Source organism: Engystomops pustulosus, unplaced genomic scaffold (assembly GCF_040894005.1).
Source record: "Engystomops pustulosus unplaced genomic scaffold, aEngPut4.maternal MAT_SCAFFOLD_144, whole genome shotgun sequence".
NCBI classification, from domain to species: Eukaryota; Metazoa; Chordata; class Amphibia; order Anura; family Leptodactylidae; genus Engystomops; species Engystomops pustulosus.
Genome location: NW_027285024.1, coordinates 74,334 through 85,000, shown reverse-complemented (window position 1 = coordinate 85,000; position 10,667 = coordinate 74,334).

Sequence of the window (10,667 nt, the reverse complement as noted above, 5' to 3'; positions counted from 1 at the left end):
GCGCGGAGCAGAAGTGGCCGGAGGATGTCAGAGAGTGTGGCCGGCGAGGGGTGCACCTCTGCGGGCATGCCTCCGACGTCTAGCCCCCGTTGGTCACGGGGGTTCAGCCAAGCACGCGCCGCCGGCCCCGCAGAGCTGGTTCTCGCCTGGAGTGCGAGCCTTGCCCCGTGCATGGACTTCCGAAGTGATGACGTCAGCGGGAGCAGCCGCTCGGCCGTATCCGGCCGCCTGTCACTGTTCCCCGGCCAGACTTGGCGGCAAGTCCCGGGGACGAACAAGCCCATGGAAGTAGGAGCTCAGCGGGAGCAGCCACTTGGCCTATGCGGCCACATGTCACTGTCCCCCGGTAGGACTTGGCGGCAGGTCCCGGGGAGGAACGAGCCCATGGAAGTAGGAGCTCCGACTTCCAAAGTGATGACGTCAGCGGGAGCAGCCGCTCGGCCGTATCCGGCGGCATGTCACTGTTCCCCGGCCAGACTTGGCGGCAAGTCCCGGGGACGAACAAGCCCATGGAAGTAGGGGCTCAGCGGGAGCAGCCAGTTGGCCTATCCGGCCACATGTCACTGTCCCCCGGCCAGACTTGGCGGCAAGTCCCGGGGAGGAACAAGCCCATGGAAGTAGGAGCTCCGACTTCCAAAGTGATGACGTCAGCGGGAGCAGCCGCTCGGCCGTATCCGGCGGCATGTCACTGTTCCCCGGCCAGACTTGGCGGCAAGTCCCGGGGACGAACAAGCCCATGGAAGTAGGGGCTCAGCGGGAGCAGCCAGTTGGCCTATCCGGCCACATGTCACTGTCCCCCGGCCAGACTTGGCGGCAAGTCCCGGGGAGGAACAAGCCCATGGAAGTAGGAGCTCCTACTTCCAAAGCGATGACGTCAGCGGGAGCAGCCGCTCGGCCGTATCCGGCGGCATGTCACTGTTCCCCGGCCAGACTTGGCGGCAAGTCCCGGGGGACGAACAAGCCCATGGAAGTAGGGGCTCAGCGGGAGCAGCCAGTTGGCCTATCCGGCCACATGTCACTGTCCCCCGGCCAGACTTGGCGGCAGGTCCCGGGGAGGAACAAGCCCATGGAAGTAGGAGCTCCTACTTCCAAAGCGATGACGTCAGCGGGAGCAGCCGCTCGGCCGTATCCGGCGGCATGTCACTGTTCCCCGGCCAGACTTGGCGGCAAGTCCCGGGGGACGAACAAGCCCATGGAAGTAGGGGCTCAGCGGGAGCAGCCAGTTGGCCTATCCGGCCACATGTCACTGTCCCCCGGCCAGACTTGGCGGCAGGTCCCGGGGAGGAACAAGCCCATGGAAGTAGGAGCTCCTACTTCCAAAGCGATGACGTCAGCGGGAGCAGCCGCTCGGCCGTATCCGGCGGCATGTCACTGTTCCCCGGCCAGACTTGGCGGCAAGTCCCGGGGGACGAACAAGCCCATGGAAGTAGGGGCTCAGCGGGAGCAGCCAGTTGGCCTATCCGGCCACATGTCACTGTCCCCCGGCCAGACTTGGCGGCAAGTCCCGGGGAGGAACAAGCCCATGGAAGTAGGAGCTCCTACTTCCAAAGCGATGACGTCAGCGGGAGAAGCCGCTCGGCCTATCCGGCCACATGTCACTGTCCCCCGTCCACACTTGGCTATAGGTCCCGGGGAGGAATAATGCCCATGGAAGTAGGAGCTCCTACTTCCTAAGGGGCAAGTCAGCGGGAGCAGCCACTTGGCCTATCCGGCCAAGTTTCACTGTTCCCCGGCCACACTTGGCTGTAGGTCCCGGAGAGGAATAATGCCCATGGAAGTAAGAGCTCCTACCTCCAAAGGGGCAAGTCAGCGGGAGAAGCCACTTGGCCTATCCGGCCACATGTCACTGTCCCCCGGCCAAGCTTGGCTGTAGGTCCCGGGGAGGAATAATGCCCATGGAAGTAGGAGCTCCTACTTCCAAAGGGGCAAGTCAGCGGAAGAAGCCACTAGTTCTATCCGGCCAAGAGTCACTGTTCCCCGGCCTTACTTGGCAGTAGGTCCCGGGGAGGAATAATGCCCATGGAAGTAGGAGCTCCTACTTCCAAAGGGGCAAGTCAGCGGGAGAAGCCACTTGGCCTACCCGGCCAAGAGTCACTGTTCCCCGGCCACTCTTGGCAGTAGGTCCCGGGGAGGAATAATGCCCATGGAAGTAGGAGCTCCTACTTCCAAAGGGGCAAGTCAGCGGGAGAAGCCACTAGTTCTATCCGGCCAAGAGTCACTGTTCCCCGGCTACACTTGGCAGTAGGTCCCGGGGAGGAATAATGCCCATGGAAGTAGGAGCTACTACCTCCAAAGGGTGAAGACACTTGGCTCTAAGTCCCCGAGAGGTATACTGCCCATGGGAGTAAGAGCTCCTACTTCCAAAGGGGCAAGTCAGCGGGAGAAGCCACTTGGCCTACCCGGCCAAGAGTCACTGTTCCCCGGCCACACTTGGCAGTAGGTCCCGGGGAGGAATAATGCCCATGGAAGTAAGAGCTCCTACTTCCATAGGGGCAAGTCAGCGGGAGCAGCCACTTGGCCTATCCGGCCAAGTGTCACTGTTCCCCGGCCACACTTGGCTGTAGGTCCCGGAGAGGAATAATGCCCATGGAAGTAAGAGCTCCTACCTCCAAAGGGTGAAGACACTTGGCTCTAAGTCCCCGAGAGGTATACTGCCCATGGAAGTGAGAGCTCCTACTTCCAAAGGGGCAAGTCAGCGGGAGAAGCCACTTGGCCTATCCGGCCAAGAGTCACTGTTCCCCGGCCACACTTGGCAGTAGGTCCCGGGGAGGAATAATGCCCATGGAAGTAAGAGCTCCTACTTCCATAGGGGCAAGTCAGCGGGAGAAGCCACTTGGCCTATCCGGCCAAGAGTCACTGTTCCCCGGCCACACTTGGCAGTAGGTCCCGGGGAGGAATAATGCCCATGGAAGTAGGAGCTCCAACTTCCAAAGGGGCAAGTCAGCGGGAGAAGCCACTTGGCCTATCCGGCCACATGTCACTGTCCCCCGGCCACTCTTGGCTGTAGGTCCCGGGGAGGAATAATGCCCATGGAAGTAGGAGCTCCTACTTCCAAAGGGGCAAGTCAGCGGGAGAAGCCACTTGGACTATCCGGCCAAGAGTCACTGTTCCCCGGCCACACTTGGCAGTATGTCCCGGGGAGGAATAATGCCCATGGAAGTGGGAGCTCCTACTTCCAAAGGGGCAAGTCGGCGGGAGAAGCCACTTGGCCTATCCGGCCAAGAGTCACTGTTCCCCGGCCACACTTGGCAGTAGGTCCCGGGGAGGAATAATGCCCATGGAAGTAGGAGCTCCTACTTCCAAAGGGGCAAGTCAGCGGGAGAAGCCACTTGGCCTATCCGGCCAAGAGTCACTGTTCCCCGGCCACTCTTGGCAGTAGGTCCCGGGGAGGAATAATGCCCATGGAAGTAGGAGCTCCTACTTCCAAAGGGGCAAGTCAGCGGGAGAAGCCACTAGTTCTATCCGGCCAAGAGTCACTGTTCCCCGGCTACACTTGGCAGTAGGTCCCGGGGAGGAATAATGCCCATGGAAGTAGGAGCTCCTACTTCCAAAGGGGCAAGTCAGCGGGAGAAGCCACTTGGCCTATCCGGCCAAGAGTCACTGTTCCCCGGCCACACTTGGCAGTAGGTCCCGGGGAGGAATAATGCCCATGGAATTAGGAGCTCCTACTTCCAAAGGGGCAAGTCAGCGGGAGAAGCCACTTGGCCTACCCGGCCAAGAGTCACTGTTCCCCGGCCACACTTGGCAGTAGGTCCCGGGGAGGAATAATGCCCATGGAAGTAGGAGCTCCTACCTCCAAAGGGGCAAGTCAGCGGGAGAAGCCACTTGGCCTATCCGGCCAAGAGTCACTGTTCCCCGGCCACACTTGGCAGTAGGTCCCGGGGAGGAATAATGCCCATGGAAGTAAGAGCTCCTACTTCCAAAGGGGCAAGTCAGCGGGAGAAGCCACTTGGCCTATCCGGCCACATGTCACTGTCCCCCGGCCAAGCTTGGCTGTAGGTCCCGGGGAGGAATAATGCCCATGGAAGTAGGAGCTCCTACTTCCAAAGGGGCAAGTCAGCGGGAGAAGCCACTAGTTCTATCCGGCCAAGAGTCACTGTTCCCCGGCAACACTTGGCAGTAGGTCCCGGGGAGGAATAATGCCCATGGAAGTAGGAGCTACCACCTCCAAAGGGTGAAGACACTTGGCTCTAAGTCCCCGAGAGGTATACTGCCCATGGGAGTAAGAGCTCCTACTTCCAAAGGGGCAAGTCAGCGGGAGAAGCCACTTGGCCTATCCGGCCAAGAGTCACTGTTCCCCGGCCACACTTGGCAGTAGGTCCCGGGGAGGAATAATGCCCATGGAAGTAGGAGCTCCTACTTCCAAAGGGGCAAGTCAGCGGGAGAAGCCACTTGGGCTATCCGGCCACATGTCACTGTCCCCCGGCCACACTTGGCAGTAGGTCCCGGGGAGGAATAATGCCCATGGAAGTAAGAGCTCCTACTTCCAAAGGGGCAAGTCAGCGGGAGAAGCCACTTGGCCTAACCGGCCACATGTCACTGTCCCCCGGCCACACTTGGCAGTAGGTCCCGGGGAGGAATAATGCCCATGGAAGTAAGAGCTCCTACTTCCAAAGGGGCAAGTCAGCGGGAGCAGCCACTTGGCCTATCCGGCCAAGAGTCACTGTTCCCCGGCCACACTTGGCAGTAGGTCCCGGGGAGGAATAATGCCCATGGAAGTAGGAGCTCCTACTTCCAAAGGGGCAAGTCAGCGGGAGCAGCCACTTGGCCTATCCGTCCAAGAGTCACTGTTCCCCGGCCACACTTGGCTGTAGGTCCCGGGGAGGAATAATGCCCATGGAAGTAGGAGCTCCTACTTCCAAAGGGGCAAGTCAGCGGGAGAAGCCACTAGTTCTATCCGGCCAAGAGTCACTGTCCCCCGGCCACACTTGGCAGTAGGTCCCGGGGAGGAATAATGCCCATGGAAGTAGGAGCTACCACCTCCAAAGGGTGAAGACACTTGGCTCTAAGTCCCCGAGAGGTATACTGCCCATGGGAGTAAGAGCTCCTACTTCCAAAGGGGCAAGTCAGCGGGAGAAGCCACTTGGCCTATCCGGCCAAGAGTCACTGTTCCCCGGCCACACTTGGCAGTAGGTCCCGGGGAGGAATAATGCCCATGGAAGTAGGAGCTCCTACTTCCAAAGGGGCAAGTCAGCGGGAGAAGCCACTTGGGCTATCCGGCCACATGTCACTGTCCCCCGGCCACACTTGGCAGTAGGTCCCGGGGAGGAATAATGCCCATGGAAGTAAGAGCTCCTACTTCCAAAGGGGCAAGTCAGCGGGAGAAGCCACTTGGCCTAACCGGCCACATGTCACTGTCCCCCGGCCACACTTGGCAGTAGGTCCCGGGGAGGAATAATGCCCATGGAAGTAAGAGCTCCTACTTCCAAAGGGGCAAGTCAGCGGGAGCAGCCACTTGGCCTATCCGGCCAAGAGTCACTGTTCCCCGGCCACACTTGGCAGTAGGTCCCGGGGAGGAATAATGCCCATGGAAGTAGGAGCTCCTACTTCCAAAGGGGCAAGTCAGCGGGAGCAGCCACTTGGCCTATCCGTCCAAGAGTCACTGTTCCCCGGCCACACTTGGCTGTAGGTCCCGGGGAGGAATAATGCCCATGGAAGTAAGAGCTCCTACTTCCAAAGGGGCAAGTCAGCGGGAGAAGCCACTTGGCCTATCCGGCCACATGTCACTGTCCCCCGGCCACACTTGGCAGTAGGTCCCGGGGAGGAATAATGCCCATGGAAGTAGGAGCTACTACCTCCAAAGAGTGAAGACACTTGGCTCTAAGTCCCCGAGAGGTATAGTGCCCATGGAAGTAAGAGCTCCTACTTCCAAAGGGGCAAGTCAGCGGGAGAAGCCACTTGGCCTATCCGGCCAAGAGTCACTGTTCCCCGGCCACACTTGGCAGTAGGTCCCGGAGAGGAATAATGCCCATGGAAGTAGGAGCTCCTACTTCCAAAGGGGCAAGTCAGCGGGAGAAGCCACTTGGCATATCCGGCCAAGAGTCACTGTTCCCCGGCCACACTTGGCAGTAGGTCCCGGGGAGGAATAATGCCCATGGAAGTAGGAGCTCCTACTTCCAAAGGGGCAAGTCAGCGGGAGAAGCCACTTGGCCTATCCGGCCACATGTCACTGTCCCCCGGCCACTCTTGGCAGTAGGTCCCGGGGAGGAATAATGCCCATGGAAGTAGGAGCTCCTACTTCCAAAGGGGCTAATCAGCGGGAGAAGCCACTTGGCCTACCCAGGCAAGAGTCACTGTTCCCCGGCCACACTTGGCAGTAGGTCCCGGGGAGGAATAATGCCCATGGAAGTAGGAGCTCCTACTTCCAAAGGGTCAAGTCAGCGGGAGAAGCCACTTGGCCTATCCGGCCAAGAGTCACTGTTCCCCGGCCACACTTGGCAGTAGGTCCCGGGGAGGAATAATGCCCATGGAAGTAGGAGCTCCTACTTCCAAAGGGGCAAGTCAGCGGGAGAAGCCACTTGGCATATCCGGCCAAGAGTCACTGTTCCCCGGCCACACTTGGCAGTAGGTCCCGGGGAGGAATAATGCCCATGGAAGTAGGAGCTCCTACTTCCAAAGGGGCAAGTCAGCGGGAGAAGCCACTTGGCCTATCCGGCCACATGTCACTGTCCCCCGGCCACTCTTGGCAGTAGGTCCCGGGGAGGAATAATGCCCATGGAAGTAGGAGCTCCTACTTCCAAAGGGGCAAGTCAGCGGGAGAAGCCACTTGGCCTACCCAGGCAAGAGTCACTGTTCCCCGGCCACACTTGGCAGTAGGTCCCGGGGAGGAATAATGCCCATGGAAGTAGGAGCTCCTACTTCCAAAGGGTCAAGTCAGCGGGAGAAGCCACTTGGCCTATCCGGCCAAGAGTCACTGTTCCCCGGCCACACTTGGCAGTAGGTCCCGGGGAGGAATAATGCCCATGGAAGTAGGAGCTCCTACTTCCAAAGGGGCAAGTCAGCGGGAGAAGCCACTTGGCCTATCCGAACAAGAGTCACTGTTCCCCGGCCACACTTGGCAGGAGGTCCCGGGGAGGAATAATGCCCATGGAAGTAGGAGCTACTACCTCCAAAGGGTGAAGACACTTGGCTCTAAGTCCCCGAGAGGTATAGTGCCCATGGAAGTAGGAGCTCCTACTTCCAAAGGGGCAAGTCAGCGGGAGAAGCAACTTGGCCTATCCGGCCAAGAGTCACTGTTCCCCGGCCACACTTGGCAGGAGGTCCCGGGGAGGAATAATGCCCATGGAAGTAGGAGCTCCTACTTCCAAAGGGTCAAGTCAGCGGGAGAAGCCACTTGGCCTATCCGGCCAAGAGTCACTGTTCCCCGGCCACACTTGGCAGTAGGTCCCGGGGAGGAATAATGCCCATGGAAGTAGGAGCTCCTACTTCCAAAGGGGAAAGTAAGCGGGAGAAGCCACTTGGCCTATCCGGCCAAGAGTCACTGTTCCCCGGCCACACTTGGCAGTAGGTCCCGGGGAGGAATAATGCCCATGGAAGTAGGAGCTCCTACTTCCAAAGGGGCAAGTCAGCGGGAGAAGCCACTTGGCCTATCCGGCCAAGAGTCACTGTTCCCCGGCCACACTTGGCAGGAGGTCCCGGGGAGGAATAATGCCCATGGAAGTAGGAGCTCCTACTTCCAAAGGGGCAAGTCAGCGGGAGAAGCCACTTGGGCTATCCGGCCACATGTCACTGTCCCCCGGCAACACTTGGCAGTAGGTCCCGGGGAGGAATAATGCCCATGGAAGTAAGAGCTCCTACTTCCAAAGGGGCAAGTCAGCGGGAGAAGCCACTTGGCCTATCCGGCCACATGTCACTGTTCCCCGGCCACACTTGGCAGTAGGTCCCGGGGAGGAATAATGACCATGGAAGTAAGAGCTCCTACTTCCAAAGGGGCAAGTCAGCGGGAGAAGCCACTTGGCCTATCCGGCCAAGAGTCACTGTTCCCCGGCCACACTTGGCAGTAGGTCCCGGGGAGGAATAATGCCCATGGAAGTAAGAGCTCCTACTTCCATAGGGGCAAGTCAGCGGGAGAAGCCACTTGGCCTATCCGGCCAAGAGTCACTGTTCCCCGGCTACACTTGGCAGTAGGTCCCGGGGAGGAATAATGACCATGGAAGTAAGAGCTCCTACTTCCAAAGGGGCAAGTCAGCGGGAGAAGCCACTTGGCCTATCCGGCCAAGAGTCACTGTTCCCCGGCCACACTTGGCAGTAGGTCCCGGGGAGGAATAATGCCCATGGAAGTAAGAGCTCCTACTTCCAAAGGGGCAAGTCAGCGGGAGAAGCCACTTGGCCTATCCGGCCAAGAGTCACTGTTCCCCGGCCACACTTGGCAGTAGGTCCCGGGGAGGAATAATGCCCATGGAAGTAGGAGCTCCTACTTCCAAAGGGGCAAGTCAGCGGGAGAAGCCACTTGGCCTATCCGGCAAAGAGTCACTGTTCCCCGGCTACACTTGGCAGTAGGTCCCGGGGAGGAATAATGCCCATGGAAGTAGGAGCTCCTACTTCCAAAGGGGCAAGTCAGCGGGAGAAGCCACTTGGCCTATCCGAACAAGAGTCACTGTTCCCCGGCCACACTTGGCAGGAGGTCCCGGGGAGGAATAATGCCCATGGAAGTAGGAGCTACTACCTCCAAAGGGTGAAGACACTTGGCTCTAAGTCCCCGAGAGGTATAGTGCCCATGGAAGTAGGAGCTCCTACTTCCAAAGGGGCAAGTCAGCGGGAGAAGCAACTTGGCCTATCCGGCCAAGAGTCACTGTTCCCCGGCCACACTTGGCAGGAGGTCCCGGGGAGGAATAATGCCCATGGAAGTAGGAGCTCCTACTTCCAAAGGGTCAAGTCAGCGGGAGAAGCCACTTGGCCTATCCGGCCAAGAGTCACTGTTCCCCGGCCACACTTGGCAGTAGGTCCCGGGGAGGAATAATGCCCATGGAAGTAGGAGCTCCTACTTCCAAAGGGGAAAGTAAGCGGGAGAAGCCACTTGGCCTATCCGGCCAAGAGTCACTGTTCCCCGGCCACACTTGGCAGTAGGTCCCGGGGAGGAATAATGCCCATGGAAGTAGGAGCTCCTACTTCCAAAGGGGCAAGTCAGCGGGAGAAGCCACTTGGCCTATCCGGCCAAGAGTCACTGTTCCCCGGCTACACTTGGCAGTAGGTCCCGGGGAGGAATAATGACCATGGAAGTAAGAGCTCCTACTTCCAAAGGGGCAAGTCAGCGGGAGAAGCCACTTGGCCTATCCGGCCAAGAGTCACTGTTCCCCGGCCACACTTGGCAGTAGGTCCCGGGGAGGAATAATGCCCATGGAAGTAAGAGCTCCTACTTCCAAAGGGGCAAGTCAGCGGGAGAAGCCACTTGGCCTATCCGGCCAAGAGTCACTGTTCCCCGGCCACACTTGGCAGTAGGTCCCGGGGAGGAATAATGCCCATGGAAGTAGGAGCTCCTACTTCCAAAGGGGCAAGTCAGCGGGAGAAGCCACTTGGCCTATCCGGCAAAGAGTCACTGTTCCCCGGCTACACTTGGCAGTAGGTCCCGGGGAGGAATAATGACCATGGAAGTAAGAGCTCCTACTTCCAAAGGGGCAAGTCAGCGGGAGAAGCCACTTGGCCTATCCGGCCAAGAGTCACTGTTCCCCGGCCACACTTGGCAGTAGGTCCCGGGGAGGAATAATGCCCATGGAAGTAAGAGCTCCTACTTCCAAAGGGGCAAGTCAGCGGGAGAAGCCACTTGGCCTATCCGGCCAAGAGTCACTGTTCCCCGGCCACACTTGGCAGTAGGTCCCGGGGAGGAATAATGCCCATGGAAGTAGGAGCTCCTACTTCCAAAGGGGCAAGTCAGCGGGAGAAGCCACTTGGCCTATCCGGCCAAGAGTCACTGTCCCCCGGCCACACTTGGCAGTAGGTCCCGGGGAGGAATAATGCCCATGGAAGTAGGAGCTCCTACTTCCAAAGGGGCAAGTCAGCGGGAGAAGCCACTTCGCCTACCCGGCCAAGTGTCACTGTCCCCCGGCCAGACTTGGCGGCAAGTCCCGGGGAGGAATAATGCCCATGGAAGTAGGAGCTCCTACTTCCAAAGGGGCAAGTCAGCGGGAGAAGCCACTTCGCTTACCCGGCCAAGTGTCACTGTCCCCCGGCCAGACTTGGCGGCAAGTCCCGGGGAGGAATAATGCCCATGGAAGTAGGAGCTCACTTGGCTCTAAGTCTTCGAGAGGTATAATGCCCATGGAAGTAAGAGCTCCTACTTCCAAAGGGGCAAGTCAGCGGGAGAAGCCACTTCGCCTACCCGGCCAAGTGTCACTGTCCCCCGGCCAGACTTGGCGGCAAGTCCCGGGGAGGAATAATGCCCATGGAAGTAGGAGCTCCTACTTCCAAAGGGGCAAGTCAGCGGGAGAAGCCACTTCGCCTACCCGGCCAAGTGTCACTGTCCCCCGGCCAGACTTGGCGGCAAGTCCCGGGGAGGAATAATGCCCATGGAAGTAGGAGCTCCTACTTCCAAAGGGGCAAGTCAGCGGGAGAAGCCACTTCGCCTACCCGGCCAAGTGTCACTGTCCCCCGGCCAGACTTGGCGGCAAGTCCCGGGGAGGAATAATGCCCATGGAAGTAGGAGCTCACTTGGCTCTAAGTCTTCGAGAGGT